Source organism: Bubalus bubalis, chromosome 9, assembly GCF_019923935.1.
Source record: "Bubalus bubalis isolate 160015118507 breed Murrah chromosome 9, NDDB_SH_1, whole genome shotgun sequence".
Lineage (NCBI taxonomy): Eukaryota > Metazoa > Chordata > Mammalia > Artiodactyla > Bovidae > Bubalus > Bubalus bubalis.
This window is the reverse complement of record NC_059165.1, coordinates 82,859,279-82,877,013: the sequence shown is the minus strand read 5'-3', so window position 1 is coordinate 82,877,013 and position 17,735 is coordinate 82,859,279. Positions and strand designations below refer to the sequence as shown.

At 40.1% G+C, this 17,735-nt stretch overlaps 1 pseudogene; it reads right to left on the bottom strand.

Annotated features, from left to right (window-relative positions):
- Positions 1-3,913: 3,913 nt before the first annotated feature.
- LOC102406500 lies at positions 3,914-4,543 on the bottom strand (annotated as a pseudogene).
- Between the last annotated feature and the right edge of the window lie 13,192 nt (positions 4,544-17,735).

Sequence of the window (17,735 nt, the reverse complement as noted above, 5' to 3'; positions counted from 1 at the left end):
CGACCCAGGGACCCTGCATTGCTGGAGAGTCTTTACCATCTCAGCCACCAGGGAAGCCTGCTATTAAGAGACATTTCTAAGTATAAGGAAGCATGGAGACTGCAAACGTGTGTGCCCAGTTAAAAGTCAGTTGCCTTGTGATAAGACTTTTCTCCCAAGGTCATTCTTCACAGATTTTGTAAGGCAGAACATGAAAGAAAATCTCTACTTAGAAATCTGAAAGCAACCTGAACCTTGTAGTGTAGATCACAGCCACCCTATCCTCATTTCCAATCAAAATGCATTCTGTATGGTTTTTCCTCGCTAAAGTGGCTTTACTTTCACTGATTGCATGATTTCTTTCTTCTTTTACTTTTTATTCCCCTCCTGTTCTTGTTCACCCATACACTTCATGTTGCCATCTGTAACCCACAGACTGTCTTTTCATGAACTCAGTTCCCATCTCCACACTCGTCCTAATCTCATTTTACTCTATTCTTTTTTCTTCTTCCTGATTGTCATACCTACAGTCCAGTATGTGTGTATACATTCTTATATGTGTCCATGTACAAAGGTACACATGTGTAAGAATTTGTATATACCGGTGAGGCTATAAACAGACTGATTTCTCACACTTTCTTCTGTCCCCTTACCTAATCATTGCTGTCCTCATTGTCTTTTTTAACTTCTCCTGGAGTGAGGACATGCACCCAGCTTTAATACTCTTGTTTCTGAATAATAGGTTTTTAAGGATGAGAACTCTACAGTCAGAAACATGAAGCTCCCAGCCCTGGAGATTGTTATTACCACCTGGGAATAGCAGAAGTTACTAGAGATGGATGAGAGGAGCAGGCTTTCTAGCAGCTCTCAGAGGAAATTGCTGAAGTACAAAATCACGCTTGGGGCTGAAATATACTCTCTGTAGATAAGAGCTGTTTGATTGGAGTTTCTTTTTTTCTTTATGGTAAATGCACATTAAAGAGAATGTGATATATCATATGTGTATGTTTGTGTGCCATACTTATATTTATATATATAGAAATTTGAAGAAAAGTAATAAATTTATTAGCTATGGAAGCACAATCCAGTTTAAGAAATAGAATACTGTCTGCTTCTTAAAAAATCCTTTTGCACTCTAGCTCAACATAACCTGCCTTCCCCTCTAGGGTAACCAATAGCCTACATTTTGTATTTATAATCTCCTCACTTTTCTGCAAAATTTTATTACCTATAAATTTGCAAATGCTCTAAAGGGAAAAGCATTGCAAAATGTCATGTTGACCTAAGGAGTTTCCTTCTCTTTGGGGTATTTACCCTGAAAGCCTTTTTTTTTTTGGTTGGTTTTTATGACTCTTCTTGATAGGAAAGTTGGCTTAATAGGAGCTCTTCTATCAGCTCTAGATGAGGAATTACTTCCACATTTAACTAATACTATGAAAAGTGCAGTGTGGCATGAAGACACCTGAATCGAGGCTCCTTGTTTGAGAGAACATGGTAAAATATTTAGAGGTTTTCTGGGGAGGAATGACAAACAGCATTTTAGGCAGATGGAATCAGTCCAAGCGGTGGTATGTGGAATGACTGGATATCACTGTGGCTTGACAAAGAGTCTCCTTTTTCTGCCCCCGACCCCAACCCCCGTCCCCTCTTTCTTTAGAGTGCTGAGGCTTGCCAGCTGCAAGTCATCCTGAAAGCTTGAGTAATATCCCTTTCTTTATGAGATGGAGAATCAAATCTGCATTTTAAAAGGCCAAGATAAACAGCATATCAGTATGAGTTTCACTACTAGACTCTATTTTTAAAACTCCTCCCTTGCTAACTTTCTCTGATGGCCTTTCAGGGTTGTGTGCTTTGCTTCTAGAACAGTTGTCATGTCTACATGCCTGAACTCACTCTACCAGGGTCTTGCTAGCTTACTAAGGATCTACTGTTTACCCGTCACTTTTGCCTCAAGGAGCTCATCATCTAGTTATGGGCCGAAGATCTAAATATACAAAAAGTTATTTTGCTTTAACCATGGCTTGCTCTTTATGTCTGGGATGGCATGAATCCCTATGGTACAAGATGGATAAATGTGTACATTTATACCAGGAAATGTGTGTAAAAATTATCTGGATGTAATAACAAAAAAGTAGAAACAGTAGAAATTTCTCTCAATGGAGAATGAATAAACTATGATACAAACATTCAGAGGAATGTTAAAAAAAAAAAGGCAACTTTAATCCTTCTCTTTAAATAGATCTACATGGGTGCATGGCAGAGACATAATGTTGACTGAGAAATAAGTATTGTTCCCTTTTATATAACATATATACAGACATATGTACTAATATTAATGATAGCTAGTTTTTTATATAAGGGCTTCCCTGGTGGATCAGAGGTTAAAGCGTCTGCCTGCAATGCGGGAGACCTGGGTTCAATCCCTGGGTCGGGAAGATCCCCTGGAGAAGGAAATGGCAACCCACTTCAGTATTCTTGCCTGGAAAATCCCATGGACAGAGGGGCCTGGTGGACTACAGTCCACGGGGTCACAAAGAGGCCTTTAAAAACACTTATATGTGTTTTATCCTCATAGTATCCATATGCATTAGACTCTATCATCTTATCCATTTTTTCAGATGAGGAAACCAAGAAGTTTAATAACTTGCCCTAAGTAACACAGAAAAGTGTGTTGAACTGACTCCAGAATCTGTGCTCTTCAAGGCCATGCTGTGTTGCCTCATGAAAGCCTGACACTCTTCATTGGCAGAATAGTCACTAACTTCATAATAATTGTTACCACTCAGGGTGAGGAAGGAGAATGGAATACATGGTAAGACTTTTATTCTATGAACAGCATATTATTTTCTTTAAAAAGAAAGATGAAAGGAGACCTATAGGAAATTTGACATGATATTAAAATTTGTTTTATCTCAAGTTTCTCATATTAATGTTTCCCCACTTTTCTGGTTAGTTAAAACATGCAATTAATTAATTTTTTTTTTTTAAAGATGAGTTAGAAAGGGACTTCATGTCTTGTGAGAAAAGTAACCATGAGAGTCAAACCTATCTTGGTACAGTGTTACTGCCAGAATTAGAGTAATACTTAGAGCACTTGAATGTTTACAGAGCATTATCACCTCATACATACACAGTCCTGCATAGTGAGTAAGACAAGTGTTTAATAATTTTACACAAAAGCAAACTGATGCTGAGAGAGGGTAAGTAACCTGCTAAATCCATGCAGTGACTGGTTGTTGATAAGCCAGCTTCTGTTGCCTAATCACGTGAAGATAACATAACAACAGCACTTGTCTCCGGAGAAGGCAATGGCACCCCACTCCAGCACTCCTGCCTGGAAAATCCCATGGATGGAGGAGCCTGGTGGGCTGCAGTCCATGGGGTCGCTGAGGGTCGGACACGACTGAGCGACATCCCTTTCACTTTTCACTTTCATGCACTGGAGAAGGAAATGGCAACCCAATCCAGTGTTCTTGCCTGGAGAATCCCAGGGACGGGGGAGCCTGGTGGACTGCCGTCTATGGGCTCACACAGAGTCAGACACGACTGAAGTGACTTAGCAGCAGCAGCAGCAACAGCACTTCTCTCATTAAGAATAGTCTAGAAACACATTAGTCATTGGAAAGTGCTTAGAATAAAGAAATCCAGTCAACAAGACCTTAACTCAGTCATTCCTTTTATGGCAAAAAACTATGATTCCTGTCTCTTATTTATCAGAAATCATGAGTTAGAGCTTGAGAAGCAGCTCTGGGATCTTACCTTTCCCATCTGCCCACCATGACTACCACCATAACACAACTGAGAGGAGGCATAGATGAGGCAATCTAGTCTTCATGCTTTCTTTCTTTTTTTTTCCTGTTAAACAAAGAATTGCTTTATTAATACAAACCATTAATACATACCCAAACTATAAAGTGCTAAGAAATTTAAATATCTAAGTCACAGCATCCAGAGTCGACAGAATGCTTGAGGGAGACTGAAACAGATTAGACTCCCACAGCAGAGGAGGCATTTTCAGAGGCGAAGGGGGGCCCATGTGTAACAGCTGCTCAAGCTTCCTCTCCTCATCAAAGATCATGAGAGGAACTCCATTCAAGGGGAGGTGGGTGATCTGGTGCTCCTCAGGCAGGTCAAAACTCTCAAAATCTAATGGATTGAAGGGAAAGAATTTTTCTATTTCTGGATAGGTGTCATCTGAGGCAGGAACCGAACTTTTTGGTTTAACAGTCTTCTCAGTAATCTTTTTGGTAGAGGAAGTTGTCTGTTTCTGTTTGAGCGGTCCATTCGTCTTAACTGATTTTTCTGTAGCTCTGTTGACAGTTCCCAAAGCCTTTCTCGCAGTTTTTGGTAAAGCTGGTGGAGCATCAAACATTTTGCCAACACGTGATGTTGAAACCTAAGATCTCCCATCCAAAGCTTTGACTGAAGGCACAGACCCCAGCTTCAGCCCGTCCTTAGGAGCCACATGGATGCCTGGTTCTCCATTTTGCTTATCAACATAGATCAGAGTAGCCATTCTGGATCAAGTTCGGAGTAACAGCCAAACTCTCACAAGACTCTTCTCCATGCTTTCTTCTAGACCTGTGCTGTTCACATGTGGCTATTGAGCACTTAAAATGTGGTAGTGTGACTGAGAAATTATAAATTCTACCTAATTTAAATTTTAAAACTGAAGCAGTATAAAATATATTTTTCATAAAATGCTACTTTATTATTTTTAAGACATGTCACTTTAACATTTTATTTCTGTGAGATACTATTGTTGCCTTTTCATATCCATGTCAGACTTACTTTATAAATAAATGTATCAGATTTAATCAGATCTAGTCAGTGTAACTGGGTCAATTCAATTTGAATGACTTTTTTTTAATGCTCAGATGTAACATTGTAATGTGTTCCCTATTTAAATATTTTATGCAAGCAGCACAAGTTACAGTGATACCTACAATGTACAATTCATTTATTTCAATATTAATATGAAAGTTTAATCTACCTACTGTATTACAATTTTGTAAATTTCACTTCATAGTAATGTACTTCATAGAACTGTTTGCACCTGATTGATTATATCATATATCTTAAATATTAAGATTTTAGAATACTGTCATCCCCCTCAAAAAATTTTACTTTGAAAGTTTAGTATAAAAAGCGTTTGAGGGGTTTATCAAAGTGAGAAAACAAAAAAGACGCAATCTCAAGACCTGGCAGGTTCAAGATCTGCTCCTTGAACAGCTTTGCATGGTAGTAGAGTTACTTGGACATAATAGGGCCAGAAATTCTCTAATTACATTCTAGGAGGTAGGAGACTAAATAGCTTTGCATATCATAAAAGTGGAAACTGGAAGTTTGGGAGTGACTCAGTATGACTTCAGAAAGGTGGGAAGAACCCATAACCCTGAATCTTCATGGGAGGAAATAGCTGCCCCGCTCTGTCCTAATGAAGCTGGGGGATGGGCCCTGTTCCCTGCCTCTTAGCTTAGACTTAATGAAATTTTATATGGCTGTACACCACTTCCCTGCCTTTCACCCATGTACATACTCTACCACAGTAAGAAGCCCAGAATTTCCAGATAGGCTCCTGTGTGCCTGTTTATCTCCCACCTAAATGAAAGCGATACATGCTCAGTGGCTCTTATCGTAGACTATCTCAACACTCTTCTGACTCAACACTAGAAAGGATGCATACAGCTCTGTGTGAGTGTGAATATGTACATATAGTAACCATGGCTATCTACTGGACACTATGGACCCACGGTGGGAGTAGTGGTAAGGCAATTCCTCTTCTCTGCTCTTCTTTCCTGAAGTGGGATAGGCCTAAACAAACAAGGAACAGAGGAAAGGCTTTGGCAAAGGTAAGAAGGGAAGAAGAACATACTCTTTACAGACTTGGAGTATATCTTCAGGTAGTATGCATGTCATTCTCCAGCCACCAAATGGGAACTGGATTCAAACCTTGGATCATGATAATTGATTCTTGGCTGAGGCCAGATCTCTCATTCTATGACAGCCCAGCTCTGAAGGAGATCATGGACAGAAACTTTCTCTTGAAAACAGTGATTTTTTTTTTTTTTTTTGCACTTATAATTGTAGTCAGGGCCTGTGGATATAGAATAGAGCAGGCATTGGTTGGGTATATATGTATTGGAGGAGGAAGGGGTTTGGGATGATGACTTATCAGCAGTGGGTGGGTACCTTGGGGATGGGAATATTGATGTTGTTGTTGTTCATTTGCTGAGTCATATCAAACTCTGTGCAACCCCATGAACCATAGCAGGCCAGGCTCCTCTGCTCCTCTGTTCTCCACTGTCTCCCCGAGTTTGCTCCAATTCATGTCCACCAATTAGATAGTGATTGTGTTAGTGATGCTACCTAACCATCTCATCCTCTGCTGCCCCCTTCTCCTTTTGCCTTCAATCTTTCCCAGCATCAGGTGGCCAAAGTATTGGAGCTTCAGCTTCAACATCAGTCTTTCCAATGAATATTCAGGGTTAATTGACTGGTTTGATCTCCTTGCAGTCCAAGAGTCCAAGACTCTCAAAAATCTTCAACACCACAATTTAAAAACATCAGTTCTTCAACGCTTAGCCTTTTTTATGTTCTAATTCATATCTATACATGACTACTGGAAAAACCATAGCTTTGACTAGACGGACCTTTGTCAGCAAAGTGATGGCCCTGCTTTTTAATACACTGTCTAGGTTTGTTATAGCTTTTCCCCCAAGGAGAAAGCACCTTTTAATTTCATGGCTATAGTCACTGTGATTTTGGAGTGCAGGAAAATAAAATCTGTCACCGATTCCATTTTTTCCCCTTCTATTTGCCATGAAATGATGGGACTAGATGCCATGATCTTAGTTTTTTGAATGTTGAGAAGAATACTGGAGTGGGCTTCTATTTCCTTCTCCAAAAGGGGTGAAGGGTCCCCCATGAAAGCTGAAGTGAAAGTAGACACTAAAGCCACATGATAAACCACTACTGACTCGACTCTAGGCCAAAAGGGGTGCAGAGAGCAGGAGTGGTACCGTTCAGCCTGGCTCCAACCTGCTTTATTCATCCTGTCCTAGATCTCATATTGCTGACCTGAAAAAGCAAACTTTAGCTCCTAAAGAGAGTACACATAGCCTATAGCTCTGAAAGATGGTTTTTTGCTCTTTATAACATACTTAATAATATTGTACACCCATTATTTTATTTGGTTCTCTCAACTTAACTCCAGGTACGCTGAGTTACCTCATACATGGAAAATCCAGGACTCTAAAACTCAGGGGATGTTCCTTTTTCATGAGCCCATGAACCAACCAAGTCTATCTCACTGAGGGAAAGGTGCTGACTTAAGAGATCTGAGTGACTGGCATTCAGCCACACAACAAGTCATATCTGGCTCCTAGCTCTTTTTTATCTTGAGAGACACATGGGACGAGGCAGTCAGGATGCACATACACTAAGGTGACTAGGAAGTGATGTGTCTAAAATGCCCTGGGGGCACAGTTCAGGTAGGATCCCCCACCTTCACTCTCCCTTTCACAGTTTCCCCTCCCTGACTTATGACTACAGAAGCCCCCAAAAGAAGGAGAGTTCTTTCTCTCCAATACAGAAAATTTCATCAAATATTTTGTGTAACACCAGTAATGCACAACTCCGGAGTGCATTATTTATCCAGGTGTGTGTGTGTGTTTAGTTGCTCAGTCATGTCTGACTCTTTGTGACCCTGTGGACTGTAGACTGCTAGGCTTCTCTGTCCATGGGGATTCTCCAGCAAGAATACTGGAGTGGGTTGCCATGCCCTCCTCCAAGGGATCTTCCCAACCCAGGGATTGAACCCAGGTCTCCCGCATTGTAGTCTCATTCTTTACTATCTGAGCCACCAGGGAAGCCCAAGAATACTGGAGTGGGTAGCCTATCCCTTCTCCAGGGTGTTTTCCTGATCCAGAAATTGAACTGGGGTCTCCTGCATTGCAGGCTGATTCTTTACCAGGTGAGCTATCAGGGAAGCCCATTTATCCAGGAGGTAACATAAAATAAGGATAGGGATTCTTGGAGTCATATACTCTCAAGTCCTAAACACCTAATATTAGGACAGCAGCTCAGATGCATGAATGGTCTGGTATCTTGGAGATGGAATGAACACAAATTCCTTAGAGCCTAGCTGCTAAGACTACAGATTTATCTTTTAAGGCAGATTCTGTCTAGGTGTATTCTTATGGGAAACCTCAGTGTTGAGAGTTTCCATTAAGGACTGAAATAAGCTTTTCAAGCCTTGGAACAGAGGCTTAGAAGACTTTGCATCTATTCGGGTGCCCAGTAGGATAGCTCCTGGGAATGTGGTTATTAAGCATTTAAATTAACTATAACAAAATAAAGTTAAAAATTTAAATGCTGTCAGACTACCCACACTTCACTTGCTCGATAGCCACTTATGCTTGGAAGCTATCATACAAGTTAGTGCAAATGTAGAGCATTTTCTTCTTCAAAAAATATTCTTTTGGGAAAAGAACTTCTATTAGTCCTAGAATCCAGAATCTAAATTAGCCTCTTCTTTTTCTGTGGTCATCAGGACAGCTTTGGGTTTCATCAGGAAGGCCAAGTGAGTAGGTAGGAAAGATTGAGTCCTTACAGACACCTGCCCTCCAGAGAAGGCAGAAATGGTCAGCCTTGAGCAGTCAGTGCCTGAGACGTTAGGACAGAAGGCTGGGGGTTTCTGGAGATCAGTTCTGTGGGTGGTGTTCATGAGGAGATGGTAACAAGTTATTTAAGTTACAGAATCCTCTGTGTAAATAGCTTCTCTAACAGGTCTTCTGCCTTGGATTGTCACTGGAGAAAATGTCCAGTTGGGTGAAAAGAATCTTTTGATTATCTAGTGAGCACAAAAAAATATGCTTATCTGAAGGCAGAATCATGTAGATTGTCAAAATGTCTTTTCCATCCACAAAGGGTATACTAGAGGAGATACCTATCACCTGTTCTGTATGTCAGGAAGAAAAGAATAGAGCTACATGAAGTGTATATGCAGTCCATAAGTTAAAAGCACTTGACATTTTCTGTAACACATCCCCATGATATGAATCATCCACTGTCCAGTAAATGGGTTATGCTGAACATTTGCATTCATTAGCTGAGCTGTCATAAAGACAGAGTGTTGGAATTGTTACTTCTAGTCCTCATTCTATGCCGTAGACACTTGGAAAGCAGGTGAATGTTGCCCACATAGCTCATAGCAGGTTTCTGCAGGTAAGCCGCTATTAGCATCTTTCTTCTCTCTTACTGTGCTTTTCAATGAGTGCTAAAGAATTGCTTTAGGAGCTGGAGGAAGCTGTCAGATCCCCTGTGAGATTAAATGAACAAGCGGAACAGAACAGAAAGGCAAAAAGAGACCTATCTGCTGGTACAGTGGCACCCTTGCTTTGACTCAGAGCTGTCAGGAAAAGAGGGATCTCCCGTGCCAGTAGTAAAAACTGGCTCCTCCTTCACTCCTCAATGTTATGATTGTCTTAGAAAAGTATAGTTTCCCATTTAAACACATTGGAGAGGACACTTCACCAAAAGGAATTTTCTTTGTCTTCAAAATGCTTCTGATAATATGCCAATCCTTCTAAACAAATAAATTCTTTCCAGGAATTCTTCCCTCCTTTCAGCTGCTCCAGTTACTGTTGGGGCCAATCTGTAGATGTGTATATCTCCTTCGGGATATGATTGCCCTCCATACACTCTACAGACCAAGACCTTCAAATGCCACCCTTAAGTCCCCCAAAAAACACTTTCCTGCTCAGGCCCAGCTGGGGGCTCTGAAAGAGGATGACAGCCTATGATTTTCTTGTGAATGATCAGATTCATTTTGGTGATATGGCACACCTTTGAAACCATGTATCACTCCTGCTGTTGCTGCCGCTGCTGCTAAGTCGCTTCAGTCGTGTCCGACTCTGTGCCACCCCATAGACTGCAGCCCATCAGGCTCCCCCGTCCCTGGGATTCTCCAGGCAAGAACACTGGATTGGGTTGCCATTTCCTTCTCCAATGAATGAAAGTGAAAAGTGAAAGTGAAGTCGCTTAGTTGCGTCCGACTCTTAGCGATCCCATGGATAGCAGCCTACCAGGCTCCTCTGTCCATGGATTTTCCAGGCAAGAGTACTGGAGTGGGGTGCCATTGTCTTCTCCGTGTATCACTCCTAGACACATATTAATACTCCTCATTCTCCTTTGCTGGTCCCTCCTCATCTGCTCTCTCTTAATGTCTAAGTACTCCAGAAACCAGTTCTTAATTTCATCCAATCCCCTGACTTTAAGTCCCACACATATATGCTGCTGCCACCCCAAATTCAAACCTGCACTCCTTAAACATCCAAAATTTGACCCCACGTGTCCATCTCATAAACATGGTACATGCAAAGCATTTTCCATCTTGATTGGCAGCAATTCCTCCTTCCCCATTGAAGGCCAAAAGTCTTAGGGTAACTTTTGAATTATCTGATGAGGTGCCGGTAAATGCTCCACAGTCAACTATCCAGGAAAAAAAAGAAAATTACTTGTTGAGTTTGCTGATTTCCACTGTGCAAATATTCTCACCATGACTAGAAGCCATTGGTGTGACCTTACTGTGGTCCAAGGTAAGAAGCCAGGGCACAGTCAGCTCTCCTAAGCTGGTGCAAGCCTGGCTCCACCACTAGGTTCTTGTCTCTTTCTCTCACGTCCCACCTTCAATTCAGAAGTAAATTCAACTAGCACTACTTGCAAGCCACATCCAGACTCCAACTCTTTTCAGCCCCTGCTCTGCACCATTCGTGTTCTAGCCACCATCATTTCAAGTTTTGCAGTAGCCTCTTAACTAACCTCCTTTGCCTCATGTGACCTATTCTTAACAAAAGGAATCTTTTTAAAAGATGAATCATGTCACTCCTCTGTTTGGGACCTTCTAGTGCTTTCTATCTCACCAGGCAATGTAAAAGTCATCAAACAGTAGTCCATTCCTGCTTTATTTTTTCTGTATTTACCTTACTATTTTCTAACATGATAGTTTACTGTCTTATCACTTGTCTGCTTTCCCATTCTAAAATATAATCTCTATGATGCTACAGATTTTTGCCTCTCATGTCTGAAGCCCCAGCTCCTGTAAGGGTAACAGACATATAGTAAGCATTCAATAAGCAATTATTGAATGAATGAGTGGATCTTATCTCTTCACTGCTTTGACCCCATTGTTCCTCATCTTGCTGTCCTCCTGATTCCTGGGCCTTACTTATTCTTGCCTCACTACTGACCCAAATGACTGTCCTTCACTGCTTCAGATCCCACATTTAACAAGTCAGGTCCTGACTCCTCCCTAGTTTGTACGTACTTCCAGCACTGCCTGTTTGAATCTGCCTCATTGCCATCTACAACCTGGAGTAACACAGGAATATTCCTCTTCGGCTGCCTTCCAACATCTTCATATTTTTAGAAGGTGAATGATTATGTAACCCATTTTCTCTTCTATACTTGGCACTATGAGGATCACTGAAAACATACTTTAGGTGAATAATGATACTTCTGTGTTAAGCAAGTATCCATCATCACTGGTACAAGTTCATCAAAAGGCGATTAGTAGATGAGTAAATAATCAGAGTCATGATAATTAACATTTATTGAACTTTTACTGTATATTGGACACTGTCTGATTTATCTCTTTATGGCAATTTTCATATCCACTTTTGTTGACTTAGATCAAGAGTTTGAATTTCTAAAATAGTCTTTCAGTCATAATCCACGTTTTTACCTTTTTCCCTTCCAATACTATCATTCACACTATAATCTCCATGACTTTTAAGTGTTTTAAAATGCTCCTGACCCGTCTAACCATAATTAATAAAATCCAGATTCTTTATCCACATCCAGGGATAATACTTAATATCAGCAGGTGCTTACTGTTTTAGGTCTTGATTGAAAGCTTTACGTATAATTATCTTATTTAATGTCCTCAACAATCCAATGAGGCAGAAAAAGAGGTATGAAGAGGTTAAATGGTTTTGTTCAGTGTCATGCATTTCATAAGTGGTGACATTGGGATTTGAACCCAGTCACTTATCATTCTGATGTCCTGTTCCCCAAATGAGTAAACTGGCAGAAAGTACCCCCTCAAGTTCATTTCTTACTGTGCCCTCTGCCTATCAAGCTATACAACAGACATACAGACTCCTTTGCTGCTCCTGGAACACATAAAACTGAATCTCCTTTGTCAGTAAGGCTCTCCTGGACCACCCAGTCTAAAGTGCAATCCCCTCTCATAACACCCTCTTCTTTCTCCTCACAGCAATAGTCACACCTTAAGGGTTTACTTACAGATTCATCTTCTTTGTCCACCTGATCTGTTTTAATTCAAAACAGCCTACACCTAGAACTTTTCCATTTCTTAAACATCTGTAGAATCCATTTATGAACTTACTGTCATTAAATCTTCACTATAAACTCTGAGAAAGTGCCACTCTTCATTAAAAGAAATAGTGAATAATTGGCCATAGGTCAAAGAACCTATTCATGGTGAACCCTAGATTGCCACCCCAACCCTTCTGATTGCAGAGTACTAGCAAGCTATACTTCTTCCCTAGATGCTCAGGATTTGAGGACCCTAAACAAGGAGATTACTGAAGCAACTGGCAGATGGGCTTAATAATCTCCTCTATAATTATCTGCAAATTTGTAAACCTTGAATTGAAAAATAAATCCTCCCTCCTCAGGTCTCTTTTTAGAATGATGACTGAATGACCTAAAGGAGCCTCATCCTGGGGGCTTGCACTGAGCAAGTCACAGCGCAAGGAGGCAGCTAATTGCCGAACTTGATTGCAACTGCTAATCACAGTCATAGGGAAAAAAAGTGTTGGGAATTAATTAGGCAAGGACCTTCCGAACAGCAGCAGGAAGCCTCTGAGTGACCTTTATTTACAGTCAGTTAAACAGAAGTGTGACTAAAAAATGCCAGGGAGCAAATCAGATTATTAATATTGATTGCTTAAAGAAAATGAATAATTTAGAGGCCTAGTCAGAATAAATATCCAGTGACAGAGATGAAAGAGCACAGCACACCACATTTCTAACATTCATCCGTCATGTGGCAGTGTCCCCTGCTCAGAAATTGAGAATTTTCACCCTCACAAAGCACAATTAGTTTCATGACCCAGCATGATTGCCACTAAGAACTGTTCTCATTCAGCCAGGCATGGGGAAAATCCAGGGTGTTGAACTAAAGCTTTTGTCAACACTTTGCATGGTAAACTAATTACAAGTTCATGGAAGGTTTACTTTCTGATTTTTATCAATAAAACATCAGCCAGAAGAAGTTGGATTGCATTTTCTATGCTTCCTGAGTAAAGCTCACACGCTTCCGTTTTTGATCACTGTATCCATTGTATGGTGTGTATATGACAGAAGTATTCAATGGGAAAGGCAAAGCTTTCAGATTGCTTATAAGTAAAGATTTTCAGAGGTTCTCTCCAACTTTTAATAAAAGTTGCCTTTCATAGGCTAGAGTCATTTTTATACCGTACCTCCCCAGTGTCATGCCTCTGTCCTAACTCCATCTGATGATAAGACAGACATGGAATATTTATTTACAGCAACATCCTGAACAGGTACTTTTGAATTACATATTTTCTTGAAGCAGTGATTTTTGAGATTTTTATGCCATGTTGAAGGGTTTCAGTTATACTTAAAGTTATGTTCTCTACCTGGGAATATTAATTAAATTTCCTGGTGGGGAGTTATTGCAATAATTATGTTTTAGGGAAGTAGATATTAATAGTTTTGCTGAAGTGGCAGTATTTCAGGACTACCATAGTGGTGGAGAATCCAGGCATCCTATCACTTTGGATAGAACTCAGAGAAATTAAGCTCTGAGGCTATCAGATTAATGTAGCAAATCAACTAGCCATGTTCATGGTCATCACAATTTCTATGTGACAGTAAACATAATTTGTAAACCAATCAATAAAGCAAGTCAAATCATTCATTTTCTCTATCCAGTATAGGCATTAGTATTCATTTATGCCTATACTAATTTATGTCATTCATATCAAGTGTGTGTACGTTCAGTTGTTCAGTCATGTCTGACTCTTTGCAATTCCATGGGCTGTAACCCACCAAGCTTCTCCATGTCCATGGAAGTTTCCAGGCAGAAATACTAGAGCGGGTTGCCATTTCCTACTCCAGGAGATCTTCCTGACCCAGGGATTGGACCAGAGTCTCTTGCACTGGGATTCTTTACCACTGCACCACCTGGGAAGTCTAAGTATAGATACTAGCATATCACGTATACATACACACGAAATAGACACTGAGATGAAATGTTTTCCAGTTCTTTACAGTGAATAGAATTGACCTTTTTTCACTCTTTTACACACAGTTTGAAGTACATTCCCTTAGTATTCAGCTATAAAATGTCAGAATATATTACCAGATCATCTCCCCAGGTGTTCCATTGCCCTGCAGTTGTGAAGGAACCAAATGCAAACCTCAGTGAGGATGAGATAATTTCCCATGTGAATTTTTTACTTACATTGCTCTCATTCTATTGCCTGTTAGACTTCAACAAATATTGCCCAACTATTAGGTCTGACTGACCCTAGGTGAGACCCAAAATCAGCGTACTTATGTTCTTGTGGTCAAAAAAAAAAAAATGGGTACCAAAGTTTGGGAGATTATGCCAAGTATTGCTGACACCTTCCAATATGGCTGTTATTGATCTAAGCATTGATTGGATATTTGTCAAACATGAATAAATTCTCACTTCTCTGTTCACAGTACCAGTGGTCCTATTCTAAAGGAATGTGTTTTGTTTTTTGTGTTTTTTTTTTCCCCCAGTAATAGGAATTACTGGTTTTGAACTGTTCTAGGATAAGGCAATGGCACCCCACTCCAGTACTCTTGCCTGGAGAATCCCATGGATGGAGGAGCCTGGTAGGCTGCAGTCCATGGGGTCGCTAAGTTGGATACGACTGAGCGACTTCACTTTCACTTTTCACTTTCCTACATTGGAGAAGGAAATGGCAACCCACTCCAGTGTTCTTGCCTGGAGAATCCCCAGGGATGGGGGAGCCTCATGGGCTGCCGTCTATGGGGTCACACAGAGTCGGACATGACTGAAGCGACTTAGCAGCAGCAGGGAACAATAAGAAGATCATTCAGTTATGCATCTGTCTTGCTATATGGACTTTTTTCATGAAAATTTGTATTAATATATCACTCCTTTTGGAGGGAGAAAAGGTCATGTGAAAATCAGATTCCTCAGTCCTCTATCATCTAACACCGGTATATTAGCACCTCATTGTTCAGTCACTAAGTTGTGTCCGACTCTCTGTGACCCAGTGGACTGCAGCACACCAGCTTCCCTGTCCTTCACTATCTCCCAGAGTATCTTGCCTTGAGAACCCTATGAACAGTATACCAGTACTGCAGGCTGATAATCTGACGGTAACATTTTCCTTCACTTGGTATGTTGCAGGTAGACAGAGGTTAGTAGAAGATTTTTCTTTGCCCCACAGATTTGGAAAATATCATTGTTTATAAGCTATTTTATACAATTTCTAGAATCTAGTATCTTCCTGACTGTTTAAAATTAGCTTGTCTTTTTTTAAACATGCAAAACTAATGCTCAAAAGAAAAGCATCAACAGAAAAAATGCAGATAGCCTTAATTAAATGTGAGCATAAAGCTTTAATCACATCTGATGTTAAAGTAATACAGTTTTTATTGAGGTGTGCTAAATGCTTCAGGTGGCTGGCAGGTTGGTTACCACAAGTCATTAGATTGTGGGGGAATTTTATGGGCTCTTGTGTGCATCTAGATACTAGCACGGTGACTGTGGCAACCTTTCTTCTCCAAAGCAATTTTCCCCTTCAGAAAACCAAACAAGGCAGAATTATGGCCTCTCCTTTAGATTCAGGAAGCCCACCTAGAATGGGACTAGACTGTGGGTACAAAGTAGAGCTCACCTTGTGATTCTTTTCCTATTTGAAGACAACAAAATGAATCTGGTTCTTTGGAAAGAATAATGTGCCGATGTGCTTCTTTTAATATATGAAAGCTAACATTAAATACTTCATCTTATGGCATTCTGGTGCTGGGAAAGATTGAAGGCAGGAGGAGAAGGGGGCACAGAGTATGAGATGGTTGGATGGCATCACTGACTCAATGGACATGAGTTTGAGCAAGCTCCAGGAAGTGGTGATGGACGGGGAAGCCTGGCATGCTGCAGTCCATGGGGGTCACAGAGTCGGACACGACTGAATGACTGAACTGATGGCATTCTGAGATTTCTTGCTTTTGCTACTTGAGGGTGTGATTTTCATGTTAATTGTGTGTCATTTGTAATGGGGTGGCCTGGCTTTATGTGCAGATGTGCCCCATTCTTTTCCATTATGGAAAGCAAATAATATGATGGTAATAATTCCTGGTATCAGATTATAAAAGCAGCATCTTTAGAATCTGCAAATGTGCTGTTTTTATTTTATCCCTTTGTTTATACACAGATTAAAACATGATCCCCCATGGCTACAGCTTGTAATTAAATAGTGTTCTAAGGCTGTCACAGAGCAAGGGAGCAGTGCTTGAGTGACTTTGAAATAGAGTCAACACCTGAGGAGTAAATTTTCTCCTTTGTCTTTCCCTTGGCCTTGAATGTTTTGATGATGTTGAAAAGACACAATAAAAAATGTTATTATTTAATGAGCAAAGAAATGTAGCTAGTCACTACACTGCCTGCTGCAGGAAAGAAAGATTTTTCAATATTACTTGAAGGATCACAGGGTTGGGGGTGGATATTTTCCATATAATTAATTTCATCTTAATTTGCTTGGTTTTCTGTAGATCATCAGATAGAAACTGCAATATGTTTCTTTGTCTCTTTTATCCCCCTGAAGTCTCAGCATAATTTAGAACTAGGGAAAAGTGATTCTTTTGCGCTTTACATGCAAGTCACAGTTTCCTTATTGGGTTCCAAAGGATCCCTGGTCTCCAAGCTCCAGTACACAGCTGCCACTGCATATGTTACTGCTGAAAACGAAAACTTGCTGAAATAATCATTCCCTGTGTTTTTAAAAGGCTGTGTTTAAAGTACTGCTTGACACATCTCATTTCTTTAGGGAACTTGAGTTCATATCACAAAACACCAGAACCAATGAAACCCTAAGGTTTATTTTTTTTTGTATTTAATATTGGATATTATGAACAATCTTAAGAATCGCTAATAATCAAATTCATTTGAGCCTGAAGCATTATATGTACTTTAATTTCTAGCATGCAAAACACAAAGATAAATTAACACAGTAGTGAATATAAAATTTGGGTACTTTTCCATGCACATTATTTAAAATTGTAAATTCTTATATACACACAAAACTAGTACCACTTTGTTTAAAACTATTAAAGGCTTTATTAATTTTTTTCCATCTATGATCTTGCTGCTAATTATTTCCAGTACTCTCTATAAGTAGCAAAAGTAGAAAATAATGTTTCCTTTGCTTTGCTAGCATATACAATCCATACCAGTTACCTTAAATCACAGGATACATGAAATCCTCCATCTAAGTAGAGACACTTCCAAGCCTAGACATCTGTGGACTTCTGGTTCCTTTATTACATGTAAATAAGATAGAAAATAATATAGCTCCCACCCAATAATTTTCCAAAGTTAACATGGAGAGAGAATCATTTGGACATAGCCAGGATCTCCATTCGTTTTAAAGTTAGGTTCCTTCTGAAAATAAAAACTTTTGTTATCAGCATCCCTGAGAGGT